Source organism: Pipistrellus kuhlii, unplaced genomic scaffold, assembly GCF_014108245.1.
Source record: "Pipistrellus kuhlii isolate mPipKuh1 unplaced genomic scaffold, mPipKuh1.p scaffold_m20_p_1, whole genome shotgun sequence".
Taxonomy (NCBI): domain Eukaryota; kingdom Metazoa; phylum Chordata; class Mammalia; order Chiroptera; family Vespertilionidae; genus Pipistrellus; species Pipistrellus kuhlii.
Window position 1 is genome coordinate 191,262,985 of NW_023425404.1, and position 16,429 is coordinate 191,279,413.

At 39.8% G+C, this 16,429-nt stretch overlaps 1 pseudogene; it reads right to left on the reverse strand.

Moving 5' to 3' along the window:
* Positions 1 to 11,325: 11,325 nt before the first annotated feature.
* Positions 11,326 to 12,080, reverse strand: LOC118725373 (annotated as a pseudogene).
* Between the last annotated feature and the right edge of the window lie 4,349 nt (positions 12,081 to 16,429).

Genomic DNA, 16,429 nt, shown 5'->3' on the forward strand with positions numbered 1-16,429 from the left:
ACTGGTAGGATCAATAGCTTATCTACCCTTTACCTATTCTTCTACTTTTGCCTTTTCCTACCCTCTTCACTTTTCACTGGTTCTGCCACCCAGATTTCCCAAAGCAGCTTCAGTTGAGAATGTTCTTCCCTTGGTCCCTGTAAACTGTGTCCTGGCTTTAGGTTGGAAAATATGTGTAAATATAAATGACTTACTTATTTTCTGGTATATTCTTCAAAAATCCCTCAATCCCTCTTAATTTTCAATTTAGGCACAGTTGACCCTGAACCTAAAATCCTAAGAAATCCTCTTTCATATTTTCCTTCTTCTTTTTGGAACATTTTATCAAATTTTTGCTCTTTTCGGTAATTCAGTTTAACATTCTTGAGGGTTTGGAACCATTGCCAGACCATACTTCATAAGATACGTCAAGAAAGCATATTAAACTTCATATGGAATAGTATTTGCCTTCAACTGAGTATCTACTCTCCTTTTCATCCAAGGCAGAGTTTAAAGAGTGAAGGTTAGAAGAACGTAAAAGTTTAGCCTGTGAGCTACTTACTCTCTCCTCCACTCTTTCTTCATATTATTTTAACCATAATAAATAGAACTTTAAACAATAGGAAATGTCAATTAAGTGGGAAAGTATTTCAAGAAGGCATAGCACCTCCTTTCCTCTATCTTTCCTTTTCTCTTCAAGATATCATGGTCATGAGAATCAATAACCAGTTCTAAGGCCAAAGAGTTACTAGGAAGATGTGTGACTTAAAAGGCAGGTGACACATAATTACTATGCAATATCTGAGCCTTCATTTTAGCAGATTGTAATAAGGTGTTAAACTGTGTGTGTGTGTGTGTGTGTGTGTGTGTGTGTGTGTGTGTGTGTGTGTGTACATGTCTATGTGTGTGCATGCACTTAATTCGGTATATCTCTACAACTATAGCAGGCTCTTATACATTTTTCCCTCTTTTCTCATCAGTTTTTTAATAGATTTTAGAACAGTATTAGATTTGTGGAAAATTTTAGAAAGTAGTACAACAGAGTTTCAATATACCCTCCACCAAACAGTATTCCCTATTACTAATTTCTTACATTTATGTAGTACATTTGTTAAAATTAATGAACCAGTACCAGTACATTATCCTATATAATAATCCTATATAATAAAGAGCTAATATTGCAAATTGGCCCCCACGCCCTCGCATCACAAAATGGCCACCCCCACATTGTCACAAGATGACTGCCCCCACAGCATCACAAGATGGCTTCCCCCACATCATCACAAAATGGCTGGCAGGGTAGGACAATTGGGTATAACAAGGCCTGCATGGGAGGGCAACTGGGGGTGACCAGGCCTGCAGGGGAAGGCAATTGGGGGTGATTGGGTTAACAGGGGAGGGCAGTTGGGGGCAATCATACCAGGAAGGGAGCAGTTAGGTGTCAATCAGGCCAGCAGAGGAGCAGTTAGGGGCAATCAGGCAGGCAGGCAGGTGAATGGTTAAGAGCAAGCAGTCCTGGATTGTGAGAGGGATGTCTGAATACTCTAATACCCATTTGAGTCCACAGGGATTGAGCCTAAACTGGCAGTTGGACATCCCCCAGGGGTACCAGGTTGATGAGGGTGCAGGCTCGGCTGAAAGATACCCCCCTCCAGCACACAAATTTCATGCACCCAGGCTTCTAGTTATTAAATAAAGTTCACAGTTTATTAAGATGTTCTTAGTTTTTACCTGATGTCATTTTTCCTGTTACAGAAACCCATCCAGGATACTGCATTTGTTATATTTAGTAGTCATGGCCCTTTAAGCTCTTCTTGGCTGTGACAGTCTCAGACTCTCCTTGTTTTTAATGATAACATTTTTTCAGGAGTTCTGGTCAGGAAATTGTAGGATGTCCCTCTATTCGAGTTTGTCTAATGTTTTTCTCATGTTTAGTCTACGGTTATAGGTTTGGGGAGGAAGATCACAGAGATAAAGGGCTATCTTCTTCACATCATATCAAGGATGCATAGATCAACGTAACTATTTATTATTGATGTTGAACTTGACCACCTGGCTGAAGCGATGTTTGCCAGCTTTAGCCATTATAAAATTATGTTTTATCCTTTTCTGCATCGATTACATTTTGTAAGTAGTTTCACAGTGTCAGCCTACACCCCTTCCTTTAGAGAGGATATTGCAACTTATTTGAACTTTTATATGGGAGACTTATCTCTTCTCCCCATTTATTTTTTCATTCGATCATTTGTCTATATCAGTGTGAACTCATGGATATTTATTTTATACTTTGGGTTATAATCCACAACTACTTTATCTTTTGCTTGCATTTTTCCAGCTGTGGCTAGTGGCAGCTCTTTCAATGACTCTGGTGTCCCTTTGGCATACACACATCAATGTACATTTCTATTTATTTAGTTTTCTTTTCAGCACTTCCTTAATTATTTTTTTTTAATCTTTATTGTTGAAAGTACCCTTTTTTTCTCCCACTGACCCCTTCTAGCTCACACCCACACCCCTCCCCCACCCCAGTTATTACCACCCTATTGTCTGTGTCCACGAGTTAAGCATATATGCATCAAAGTTCTTGGGTTGACATCTTAGCATTTCCTTACTTTGGGGCACTGCAAGATGCACAGGCTCATCTTATGTCATTTCCTACCCCAATCCTAGAATCAGCCATTTCTTCAATTTTATTTTCATGTTTACAATCAATTTTAGTTCTTTCAACAATTCTTTATTCAATAGACATGAGGTTCTGTCATTTTTTGCTTACAACAAAGAAGAGATATGCAGCAGACATAACAGAATAAGTCCAAAAAATATAGATCCCTAAACGAAGAAAAGAAGAAAGGGCTTCTCTCCTTTCTTTTTGTGTATTTCCAGGAAGTGATTTATATGTCTGAGGGGAAGGCCCATGTGCAGAAGAAAGTCCATCCCTGGACCCCATCAGAGCATCCCCTGGGTGGGTGTTCTATCTCTAGAAGTACCTGTGCTTCCTTTCTCCTGTAGGGAGGGCCCTTGCATCTCACCTTGCAAAAACACCTATCCAGCACACTGTGTCCTCCAGAAATGGTTCAAGCTCTGGTGCCACCAAAGAGAAGAATGAATGGAGCCCAGGGAAAGTCACTGGTGAAAATGGAAATATCCACAGGTCTCTCAAGATACCAAGATGCCTTGAGAGAGTTGCCTGTGTGCGAGGTGGCAATTGAGTCTTCCAATGAAGCAGTATCAAGTAAGAAGCACTGCCTGAAGTCTATTAGTAAGACCACCTTGTAGAGAAGAGACCCAGAGAACTGTGAGCTCCTGAAGGCACCAGGACATGGATGGAGGGAAATAGAGCCAGAACAACTGGCTGTAGTTTCCCTTCCAATGGTCCTCAGAGACTGCTTGCTTAGGATAGCCCTCCTTGGTCTGGTTTGGGCTGGCATCTCTGAGCACCTAAGGCTGTGAACTCTAAAAAAAATAAAATAAAATAAAATAAAATAAAATAAAATAAAATAAAATAAAAAAGGCTGTGAACTCTTATCAATAAATGTTTACTCACCTCCTATTATGAGTCTAGCATTGAGCTAAGTGCTATAGATAAAGAGATGAATTGTATCCTGAGGTTTTAAAACTCACATATGAGGGATGGGAAAAGAGAGTGGGGAAACATAAATAAACCAGCATGAAATTATCATATTGTTGACAATAGGTGAGGCAGAATAAGAACTGCCTAGGCCAGGAGGCAGAGGAAGGAAGTGTAGGTGAGGAAGCATAGAGGCAGAGTCTTAAAGGATGACAGTCAACCCTCCAATTCCACTCCTTGGCCCCTCTTCACATTCATATTATCCTACCTAATAAAATAGTAATATGCAAATAACCATCACTCCATTCAAGCCACACCCACCAAACACACCTACCAGCCAATCGGAGCGAGTATGCAAATAAACCCCAACCAAGATGACTGCAGCCACAGAGAACAGTTGAGAGGTTCCTCCAGCAAGGGAAGCCAAGCTTTCCACATACCCTGTCCAGCCTAGGCCTCCACTCAAGGCTATAAAGTTTCAATTATAGAAGATACACAAAAACCAAATAGAAATGGCAGCAGCTGGAGTGAGCAGGAGGCTTGGCTCCGCTCCAGAGTACAAAGTTTCAATTGTAGAAGGTAAATAAATTCCAGATACCAGGGTCTCTGCTTGGGTCACCGGGGGGCGTGGCCAGCCTGAAAACCACCACAGGCCCCTCACTCAGGCCACCCCACACTCCAAGGGAACCCCCACCCTGATCTGGGACACCCTTCAGGGCAAACCAGCTGGCCCCCACCCATGTACCAGGCCTCTATGCAATCTAATAAAAGAGTAATGAGCAGATTGGCCATCACTCCAACACACAATATGTCTGCCCCCATGTGGTCAAAGATCCTGCCCCCATGTGGACACAAGATGGCCACTACAAGATGGCCACCAGGAGAGGGCAGTTGGGAGGCACCAGGACTGTAAGAGAGGGCAGTTAAGAGGGACCATTCCTGCAAGGGAGGGCAGCTGGGGGTGATCAACCCTGTAGGGGAGGGCAGTTAGGGGTGGCCAGGCCAGCAGAGGAGGGAAGTTAGGGGCCAACAGGCTGGCAGGAGAGCAGTTAGACATCAATTAGGCTGGCATGGGAGTGGTTAGGGGGTGATCAGGCTGGCAGGCAGAAGCGGTTAGGGGCAATCAGGAAGGCAGTCAGGCGAACAATTAGGAGCCAGCTGATTGTAGGGTATAGCCTAGCCACATTGACACATACAATTGATCATCCCACTCATCCATCTATCTCAAGTACACCACTCAGGAAAGATCACAATGAGATAGATTCATCCAGGAATTGTACAGTGTGGGGGGGGGGGGCCTGCTTCTCCACTGATTTCCCTCCTCTCCCACCCCACCACTTCTGATTAAGCCTTTGCCTGAACTCAGGCCGGGCTTGAGTTGCCTCCTGGATAAAGAAATAGGACTATTGTAATACATGTGAAGGAGGAAAGAATGCCACATAATCATTTTGAAAGAGGGAAGATGCAAAGTACATTAAAAGCACATTTAAAAAAATGAATACGAGATAAAATATGGGCGTTTTGGACCAGAAAACGAAAAAAGAACTTTGAATCACAACCCTTCCTGTCTTTCTCCTTTATTTAAGGCTATAGAACAGAATTTAAATACTTGCGCCTGCAACCAACTGGATTTGAAATATAAGTTATATAACCTTCAGCGAGTTTAATAACCACTTTGAACCTCACTTTTTCATCTATCACGTGGGAAAAAATAAGGAACCTTATCGTTTTTAGGATAAACTGAGGGGAAAAAAATCCATGCAAAAGCACTTAGCGCAGAGATAAGCATGTTGTTAAGTTGTTTTCTTACGTTCGCTGTTATTATCATGAAATACCTACTATGTGCCAGACAGAGCAAGAGATACCAGGAAAAGTAAGACCCTTGACTTTGAAGACTATAAAACCCAGTGGAAATGTCAGACATACAAACAATGTCAGTACAATGTGGGAATGCAACAGGAGAGCAGGCAGCAGAGAGAGGACTAAATCCTGCAGCCTATGGGTCAGAAAGCCCATATGGTGGAAACTCCACATGAGCTGGTCCTTCCAAGGACCAGCAGTGCCTTCCTGAGCACAAAAGTCGGGAAGGGCATTGCCAACGTAAGGGGCAGAGGCATAGAAGAGCACAGTGTGCCTAGATGAGAGCAAGCGGTCCGGAGCCACTGGAGCCTGGGGGTATGCGGTGGGCGGAGGAGGCGTGGGGGAAGGTAGAGGAGGTGGAGAAGCGGGACGGATGGCAAGAAATGAAGCCATCTGATGGAGACTGATATGGCATGCTAAGGAGTTTGGCCTCTCTCCTGGAGGCAGTTGGAGGCAGACTTCCAACTCTGCTTTTGGCCACGGAGCAATTGTACTGTAAATTGATAAAGCAGCATTTGTATTTACTTGTCCACACGCCAGGCATAGCAAATGCACACATCCCCATGGAAATGTTCCTCGCCAGGATCATCAGTAATCAAGGCAGAAGAGGGACAGGGGGATTACACATACCAAAAACAAGTCAACCATGGCGCCCAACCCAGCCCATCACCTTACATCACCACATGGCTGAACTTACAGAGGCTTTGGGGAGGAGGAAAACGTTCTGAGCTGAGACAAAGGGACACATCCCCACATAGTTCTCTCTCTCCCCTCTCCCTTCTGTGCACACCAGTCCTGGGTTATTGGACGCAGTTGACTCTTCTTTTCAACACTTCATTCTCTTGGCTCCTGGGACCCCGCATTGTCCTGGTCATCTTTCTACCTCTCAGATACTCCTCAGGCTCCTTTGTGGGTTTCTCTTCACGCTGGAGCACCACGTTTTCATCTTTGGACCTCTTCCTCGCGTCTGCTCATTCTCGAGGGCTTTCATGCAAACGTATTACTTTAAATACCATCTATGTGCTGACAATTTCCAAATTTATATCTCCAGCTCAGACCTCTCCCTTGGACTCCAGACTCTCTATCCAATTTGCCTGCTCCATATTTCTACTGGAGATGTCAGGCGTCTCAAACCGAAGATGGATAAAATGAAACTTTTGGCCTTCCAAGCCAGACCTGTTCAGTAAACATAAATCACATGAATCCTTTTAGAACATAAATCACATCACCTCACTCTTCTGCTTGAGATTGCCTAATGGCGCCTCATTTCATTCTGGAAAGAAGTGTTAATAGTTGTACACGGAGAACTGCAAAACATTGCCGAAGGCATTTAAAGATGATCCAGACCCACAGAAAGACATCTCAGGTTGATGGACTTGAAGTTGGTATTGGAATTGGTATTGATAACATTGTTATAGGCCCCACGTTGATCTACAGATTCAATACAATCCCTATCAAAATCCCAGCTGCAATTTTTACAGAATCTGAGGAGTTGATTCTAAAGTGCTTAGGAAATGTAAGGGATACAGAAGAGCCAAATCATCTTGAGGGGAAAAATCCAACAAAGTTGGAAGTCTTACTTATTTTTTAAATTGAATACAAAGCTACAGTAATCAAGACAGGGTGATACTGCCCAGCTGGTGTGGCTCAGTAGTTGAGCATTGACCTATAAACCAAGTGGTCACAGTTCGATCCCCAGTCAGAGCATATGCCCAGATTGTGGGCTAGATTTCCAGCGTAGGGTGTGCAGGAGTCAGCTGATTAATGATTCTCTCTCAGCATTGATGTTTCTATCTCGTTCTCCCCCTCCTTTTCTCTCTAAAATAAATAAAAATGTTTTTTAAAAAAATACAGTGTGATACTGATATAAGAATAGACATATATATATCAATGACATAGGATTGAGAGTCCAGAAAGTAACCTTTGCATTTATGGTCAACTGATTTTTAACAAGCGTACATGATGATTTTATGAAAAAGAATAATTAAAAAAATAATAATCATTTTAACAAATGGTGCTGGAACAACTGGATATCCACATGCAGAAAAAGTGAGGTTGTACCTTACCCCTTTTATGATAAGTAAAATTTAACTCAAAAAAATATATACATGCAATTTAAAAAAAAAACAAAAAAAAAAACAGCTCAACACATTAACTGAGGAGAATAATGGATAAGACAGAAGATAAATATGTGAGTTGTAAATGTAAGCCAATATGTACTTCCAGAACACAGTAAGAAAGGACACTGAGGGAATGTATAAAAGAAACTCAGTTATGTTGACTAGATTCATAGGTTTTGAACTCATTTAACAGGATTTCTGTAAATAATAGCAGAAAGAATAGAGGAAAAGAGGTAACAAATGAAACAAAAGCAGAAAATTTCCCAGAACCAAAGAAAAACAGAGATGTTCCAATTCAAAGAATCTAAATACATATGAATTTTCAGTATTCCAAGGAAAATTTAAAAATCCTAACAGCTTCCAACTGGGGGCTGTGGGGAGAGAAAATTAACAGATATTACAAAGGAATGAAATTTAGATTGGCATCAGAATTGTCATTAATTTTAGATGCCAGAGATAGAGGAGCAATATCTCTAAGTCCCAAAGGGCAAAGATTGTGAGCCTAACAAACATGGAATTCATATTCTTCTAAAATGTTCACCTTTACAAAGTTAAACTTTACAGTGTGATACTGATATAAGAATAGAATATATATCAATGATATAGGATTGAGAGTCCAGCAAAGTAACCTTTGCATCTATGGTCAACTGATTTTTAGAGTACAGGATGATTCTATGAGAAAGAATAATCAAAAAAATAATCATCATTTTAACAAATGGTGCTGGAACAATTGGATATCCACATGCAGAAAAAGTGAGGCTGTACCACAAACTCCTTAAAAGCATAAAATAGACTAGGATTTGAAAATTAAGGGACACTATTTCTATTTATGTAGCATGTATGGATTGAGCAGCATTGTACTTACGAGTGACAGGAGGATGACACAAAGGTGAATATGTTACAGTCCATTCTCCTTACTCATGGATTCTGTATTTACAAATTTGCCTCCTCCAGTACCACTTGTTTGCAACCCTCAGAGCTTTCATGGTCACCTGTAGGTATGCACTGGTTAGAAAAATGTAGTGCACATTCCCGCTGAGGTCAAACAAGAAGACAGCTCTCATAGCAAACAGGTGTATTTCATGATGTATATAGTTTTCTCATTTCTGTGCTCTATTTCTTGGGGTGGGGGGTGGGGTAAGCAGACAGGTGGTTTTGTTATTTAAAGTGGTCCCCACGCACAGTGCTGTAGTGCTGTCTAGTGTTGTTAAGCACAAGGAGTCTGTGATATGTCTTAGCTAAGCTTTCTTCAGGCATGGGTTACAGCGCTGATAGCCATGAGTTCAATGTTAGTGAATCAACAATATATGTCAAATGAGGTGGCTTTAAACAGAGACACACATTAAAAACAATGCTATGTATTGCTCAATGCTGGACATGTGACCAGAGTTTCCATGGGATCCTAACCCTGCATTTCCCCCAGGAGCAGATAGCTCAATGCTCATGGTGACTTTATAGAAATAACCACCGTAAGTCATGAAAAGCAACTGAATATTGGTTTCTCGCAAGCACAGACAGCAGAATTTTTTAAATATAAAATTTTACATGAATAAAATATATATATAAACTATCTAAAAGCCTGAAACAAAATCCAACTAGGTATATTCTTTCTGCTTTACCAGCTGCTTCCTCTCTTCTCTTCATATCAAACGGGTTCTCATCATAATGTTCTGGCCTCCTTAAATTCCTGAAAAGATGTCAGAGTATTTATGTGATTGCTTCAGCCATCTTCTCTGGGTATGAAAGCACACTGTGTTTTCTCTTTATTTAAAAATTATTATAAATTATTTTTTTGGATACTTTTGCAATTTCTGTAGGAGTCTCAATACATCTCCCACTTCTTTGTTATCTTTAGAATAGTCAACCATTTCCATCATTTTCTTTATAAATTAGCCAATAACCAGCAACAAGTTTCAATGCACAAACAAATGAAATGAATGGAACAAAAAGCGGAATACGAGAAGCAGTGGGCTTAATGGAGGAAAACTGGAGAAAGACCTTAAACACTTTGAAACTTCATATTCATGTTAATTCTTGCAACAAATTTTAAATTAATTTTTTTTTTGCTTTCTTAGAAAATAGAACACATTTTTAATGGAAATAACCTTTTACTGTAACTCTTTCCTTCATTTGCATGTTTGGCAAGATTTGCTTCTTTCAGCCTCTTCTCTGTAGTACAAAAACGTATAAAAGAACAGAGAAGGATAAATACTGGTATCACTCTAACCTATTTTGAAGGCATTTCTAATCTGACCATCTCTGAACAATAAAGCAACTAAGCTTGCATACCATTTTGCTATTACAGGGACTCAAAGTTCAAGTATGAGAGAGTGGAAAAGGAATTCTAAAATTTTTCAACTGTTTTAAAATGTACCTTACAGAAGCCAATTCCTAATTGTTTGTGTCTGTGGTGATAAGCGAGAAGACTATGGTTCCAAGTTTGCTAGGGGGATACTGTCCAGGATATACCAGCATACTTCTTAAGACTGCTTCTTTTCATCTGCAAAGTGTCCTCGCAATGAGGGGCATGTGGCAAATGGGAGAAGAGGGAGGGGGCTGGTAGGATTCTCTTTCCTACTTCTCTGTTTTCCCTGTGTGGTGTTCTTCCCTGTAGTCTGCCATTGTTTTTTTTCTGGCCCCAGATAATACATATTTTTTTAAAACCCCAATTAAAAACTGTGCCTTTTTTATTGAGGATTTAAATGGACATATTTTATCATTTTATGTAACGGTAGCAGAACCAGTTATTTGTTTAATCTGATATAACATTATAAGGTGAATTTTTTTTTTTTGGTTGTTGTTTTCTGGATGACCTATTTATAGATACTTAATATCTCACAAGAGCAATTGCACAGAGAAAGGTAGAAATGGACTTCTGTATCCTGTCTCATCAATAGCTTAGTGAAAAGGAAAATTTGGTCATCTGGGTCAATATGAGAATTCCAGACCTTGGGGTGCAGACTAAAAATAGCGCGTTAGACTTCAAAGAAACCACAGGCTTCCAAAGCATTAACCAGCTGGAAGTTTCTTTTAAAAATAAAAAAGAGGAAGGAAGGAAGGAAGGAAGGAAGGAAGGAAGGAAGGAAGGAAGGAAGGAAGGAAGGAAGGAAGGAAGGAGAAAGAGACAGAGAAAGAGAGAGAAAGGACGAACGAAAGAGAAGAAGCAAACTAGCTTTCTTGGTAGTGTTTTCAGTGGATTGATTTGCATTTTACTTAAAATAATTGATCATTTCCCTTCTGGAGGAGTACGCAACAAAGATTCCTTTTCCAATTTAGAAATAATAACAACAATGCCAGGCCGGCATGGCACAGTGATTGAGTGTCAACCTATGAACCAGAAGATCACAGTTCAATTTCCCATCAGGGCATATGCCCCGGTTTTGGATTCGATCCTCAGTGTGGGATGTACAGGAGGTGGCTGATCCGTGATTCTCTCTCATCATTGATGTTTCTATCTCTTTCTCACTTTCCCTTCATCTTTGAAATCAATAAGAATGTATTTTTTAAAAAGAAATAATAACAATACTAATAGACATTCCATATAATGGTTGAAGAAAATGTATAACGACAGACAACATATGAGTTAATTACCTTCTTAAAGGAGATTATATATTTATCACAATAGCGTCTTTTTTTTAAGTTTAGCACAATTTATTAAGTGATCTCAGCTGTTGTTGTAGCTGCTGTGTGTCAGCCTGTTCTTAAAACATAAAATGCTTTTCCAATTCCTCTTGTCCAGGACAGAACAAGAGACTCTGATGAGGCCAGCTTCAGTGATGGTGCCATCCAGAGAGGGAGAGGGTCATGGCACATTAACTGCATCTTCCAGAGATTTTGAAAAAGGAGTGTTTGGGGGCCCAACCACCTGGCATTTTGGTGCTGTACGTGTGGGTTTTGTATTCCGTAATGGTATAGGGAGGTAGGTTAAGCATTTGCCAAAGCATATCCCAGATTCAGGCTATGGTTGTTTGTTCGCTGGCAGTCTTATTCCATATTGAAATAATGTCCTCCTGAAACCAAACAGGGGCCACAGTCCCACAGATCTCCTCCCCAACCATGAACTGTTCCCCCCACATGGCCAGGATGAGATTCTCCCAGCAAGGCAATACCAAGCCTTTCCGCAGCCTAATAATCCACTTGCCACCATTTTTATTTGCATCATCCCCCCACGTGGGTTGAATTCCTTCTTTGAAGAGATGGAAGTCACTGTGGCCTGTCAGGTCCCCAGAATGTACCATGTGGCTATAAAACATCCAGAATTGCTCCACAGAAGCAAAGGTGCCAATCTGTTGGGTATTCTGTTCATAGCTCTATGAGCTGGTGGGTCAACTGGGCCTTCTCCTGGAGTACCAGAAAGTGTAGTTGTACTTCAGGGAATGCTCTGCTGGTCCCGGGACAACTGCCTTCCTCTTGCTACTGCTCTTTTGTCCAGGTCCATTTTTTCCTTCTCGCCTTCTTTCTGTGTGCTGTTTTCTTCATTCTGATCATGGTCACCACTGTCATCATCTTTCAATGCCTCAAACTTGTTCATCCTCTTGCCATCCCCACTGCCTCACAGAATCTCACAATAGCATCTTAATTACATGGAGAAATAATAGTGGATGTATGCATGAGAATGTATTTCTTTAGGCTACCATTCACTTTTTTATGTATGTTTGGATTCACTCAAGTCTTGCAAAGAATTTGTAGCTTTTCTGAGATTCTGAAGCCCAAAAGCTGGAAAACCACAGTCTGGAAGAAACAACACAGGAATTGGAACCAGTAAATTTTGGTTTTATTACCTCGCTAGAGGCATGGTGCATGAATTTGTCTCTCTAACATCTCTCTCCAGCCCAGCTCGTGCAACAGTGGGGTTCCTCAGCCTGGCCTGTAGGATCAGGCCGAAACTGGCTCTCTGACATCCCCCGAGGGGTCCTGGATTGCAAGAGGGCGCAGGCCAGGCCTAGGGACCCCACCATTGCACAATCTTGGCTGGGGAGAGATGTTGGAGGTTGGCCAGCCAGAAAAGGACCACAGGAGGGCTCCAGAGCATGTCTGGCCTATCCCGCTCAGTCCCGATCAGCTGGACCCCAGCAGCAAGCTAACCTACTTGTCAGAATGTCTGCCTCCTGGTGGTCAGTGCACATCATAGTGAGCAGTTGAGCAGCCTTGGCACATCATTGATTGGTTGAATGGACAATCAGTCGACCGGACACTTAGCATGTTAGGCTTTTATTATATAGGATTTGCTGAACTTAGATAAGTCACCCAATGACTTTATGCTTCAGTTTCCTCATCTGTCAAATAGGAGTGCTACATCTTTCTTACCCCATCTAACTGTTAGAAGGAACAAATGAGAAAATAGATATGAAAGCAGGTTGAAATTTAGAAAGTACTATACATGTTCAAATTATTTATTAGTAGAACTAAAATTAACAGTTTAACTAATGACTAATTTTAACAAATAAAAGCAAAATTTGCTAGAAATGCAACCAAAGTGGAGATAGATAGATGTAATTTTGATATGTTTACAACAAAATACTTTTTTCTTAAGAAATTGGATTCACAGTGATATAATATTCATATGCTAGAAAGGCACTTATTATTTCAAACAAATGAAATTTAAATGGAAAATATAAGGCTAAAAGGCACATTATAACGCTCTTTGATCCTTATTCCATTTTTGCCTTCTATCATGGGTAAAGTACATACCTTATCTCCCATTCAAATCATAAGCTCTTTGGGGACAAAGTTCCTGTTTGTTCCATCTTTGTAACTTGTTCACAGGGCTTTTGCACATAGTTGAGGGCATAATAATTATAAGTCACAGGCACTGAATAAAAAATGAAGCAGCTTAGGTCTATCTAACATTGAAAACATTCCTTTCCTGGTGCCATCCTATTACCATAAACTAGTCACTCATTTTGTAAAGCTGTGGTCAGGGTGCTATGGACAGAAGGTCTACAGTTCTATGTAAGATTTAAGTCAGTTGGCCTCAGATTGGAAGTAATATCAGTTCCCCAACCTCTTGCATTACTGACTAATGTCCTTCTCCTGTCCAACCACATTGGTCTCACTATCTCAAACCCTTGCTTGGTTCTTCTTCACAAAGAAAAGATAACCAGAGTCCTTTAACCCTATGAGCACAGAGTAGTCTCTTGGTGGCACCTCCTTTTACCCAGGCAGGAAAAAAGACACTGCACCCTCAGATTCACTGATTAGAATTCAAATTGGTAATCAATATTTTGAAAACTTCCAAATATAGGTATTGTCCATCAGCATCTCTGTTGACATTAAACCATTGAAAGATTTCACTACTTCAAGTATTTGTTTCCCATCTTGTCCCTATGCTCCCAGTGCTGGGCTCACCATGGCTGGGTACACTCAGAGAAGACTGGTGTCTAAAGTCATCAGTTGAATCTGCCTTATTGCGTGCTCATCCTGGCTTTGTTCTCTAGCATCTGGACTTCTAGGGAAATCACTGAGAAAAGTAATATCCAGGGAATCAATTAATAACTGTAGTCCTGCATTTCCCAAATCACATTCCTCAGAAAAATAGTCTCCGGGGATGCTATGCGCACACACACACACACACACACACACACACACACACACACCAAGAAGAAGGAGGAGGAGGAGAAGGAGGAGAAAAAGGAGGAGGAGGAGGGAAGGCAAAAAGAAAAGAGGAAAGAAGAAATGAATGGTAGGAATGGTGGAAGGAAGAGAAAAAGAAAATGTTCTTATGGCCAAAAATAAGTATAAGAACTGCAAACCAGCCCTTACTTTCCTAAGGGCAGAAATGATGCTTCTACTATACCCCAAAGGCTAGTAGTACAGTGTCTAGTCTATGGAAAGTGTTCAAAAATATTTGTTGATCAAAAACTTACATGTATTTTTAATACTAAATACTCTAAGAAAAAGTATAATTTAAATTTTTTTTCAGTTCTGCTGTACCTATGTTTACATATATGCAAAATACATCTTTATATTTCAGAGTTACTCAAATATATCTAAACACAGAATTTTTTTTTCAAATAAATAGCATTTGGTGGATAACATTCCAGGAAATATTGATGGGCAGAGTAAATCAAGTTAAAGAAAACCCAGTTTGCTCTAAAGGTTAAGGAACATTTTGCTTGAATTCTCTAGAATCTTGACTAGCACTGGCAGGCAATTATATTCTTATTCAGTGGTCTGAATAATTCCTATTAAAGAGGGTCATTCAAGAAGGATGGAGAGGCCTTGAAATCTCTTAAATTTTTTATTTAGTTTCCTGACATTAAGGGAAAATTAACCAGCTTGATTGTAGAATATAGCCCAGCTCTGGCTTCTCTAATGGTCTATTTTTCTCAGACTGTGTAAACACCAATTTACCATCTTTATCATATTTTTGAGATAAAAATACAACTCTTTATCCCAAAGTCAACATAATTTCTTAAAGGTTAACAACCAAAAAAAAATCTATAAACATTACTCAGTGACCTAGTTCTATACCCATAAAAAGAACTAAAAATCCCCAACGAATTTTGAATTCAAAAGTCTAAGTTTTATATTTTTTAAATATTTTTGAAACCAATGATTTAAAAAATGAGTTACATTCTTTCAAAAATGTTGATAATGCTCTTCCACCTATATCAGGTGTGTGTGTATGTGTGTGTGTGTGTGTGTGTGTGTGTGTTAATTTGCCCAAAATTTGGTTAGCTTCAGTTCCTCAAAGTAAACCTAAATACTTTTAGTTTTCAAATGGATGGGTAGGTAATCAACATACTTGGTTCCCTGATTTATACAAAAATTATATTTTTAAAAATACAAGGAAAAAAAACAAAATATCAGTCTAGATGCCAAGAAACTTATTACTTTCTAGGATCATCATAAATATAAAAGTACAAATTCAATTGTTAAATAAATCTGGCTCAGCTAAAGCAAACTAGTTAGCAGTCTGAGCTTCAGTTGTGTCATTGTAAAATGGTCATAATTGTAGATTTTACTTTATAGATTATTGTAAAACTGTTGGAGCAGTGTCTGACTTACAGAAATCAGTCATGTTAGCTTTTATTCTTAGCCCAGTTCCCATTTTCCCGAAGTTAAAAATGAGACCCAGGCAGCCTAAAGGATTTGTCCAAAGTAACACCACTAGTGAGTATCAGATGAGGCATTGTCACTTAAGTTCTTACAACACTAGTCCAGCTATCTTTCCAACCCATCATAACAACAACAAAATAGGAGTGGGAAAAATAACTTGACTACACATAAACCTTGGTGTACAAAGGAACTATAAGTTGATGCAGCTGTGAGAAACAATTGACTTAGGAGTTGAGAAAACACCTGAGTGAATGAAATGGTTATATTCATAAGGCTAGTCAGGATGGCCACACAAGAATACTTTTAAAGCTTATTGTGAGGAAATGGGAATCATGAAAAGATGGAAAGGAGAAGGCAGCAGGTGGGAGAGCAGACATTTGAAGGCTCTAAAGAAACTACATACCAAGATCAACAAACAAGTTTTTCTGCAAAGGAGATTGAAGCAACCTGGAATAATGATAACATTGAATGAGTACTCATTAGGTATCAGACACTATTCTTAGTTCTACCCAACATATCTCTTTAAGTTCTCATAGGAAGTCAATAAAGTACAATTATAATCTTCACTCCAGAGACAAAACAGACTCAAAGTAGTTGAATATTTTGCCTAAGGCCAAACAGTAAGTTATACAGCCAAGAATGTTACACCCAAGAGGTCTAACATTAGGTCCAAAACTAATTATTATGCTAGAGTGGAAGGGAAGGAGAGGGGAAAAGCAAGGGAAATGATGACTTCTGGATGGTTTTTCTTTTTTGTAGACTTAAAATGTTTTATTAAAGGTAAAAATTTATTTTGCATATATGGAAACATATGTACAGCCGTATAAATCATTGCATACAT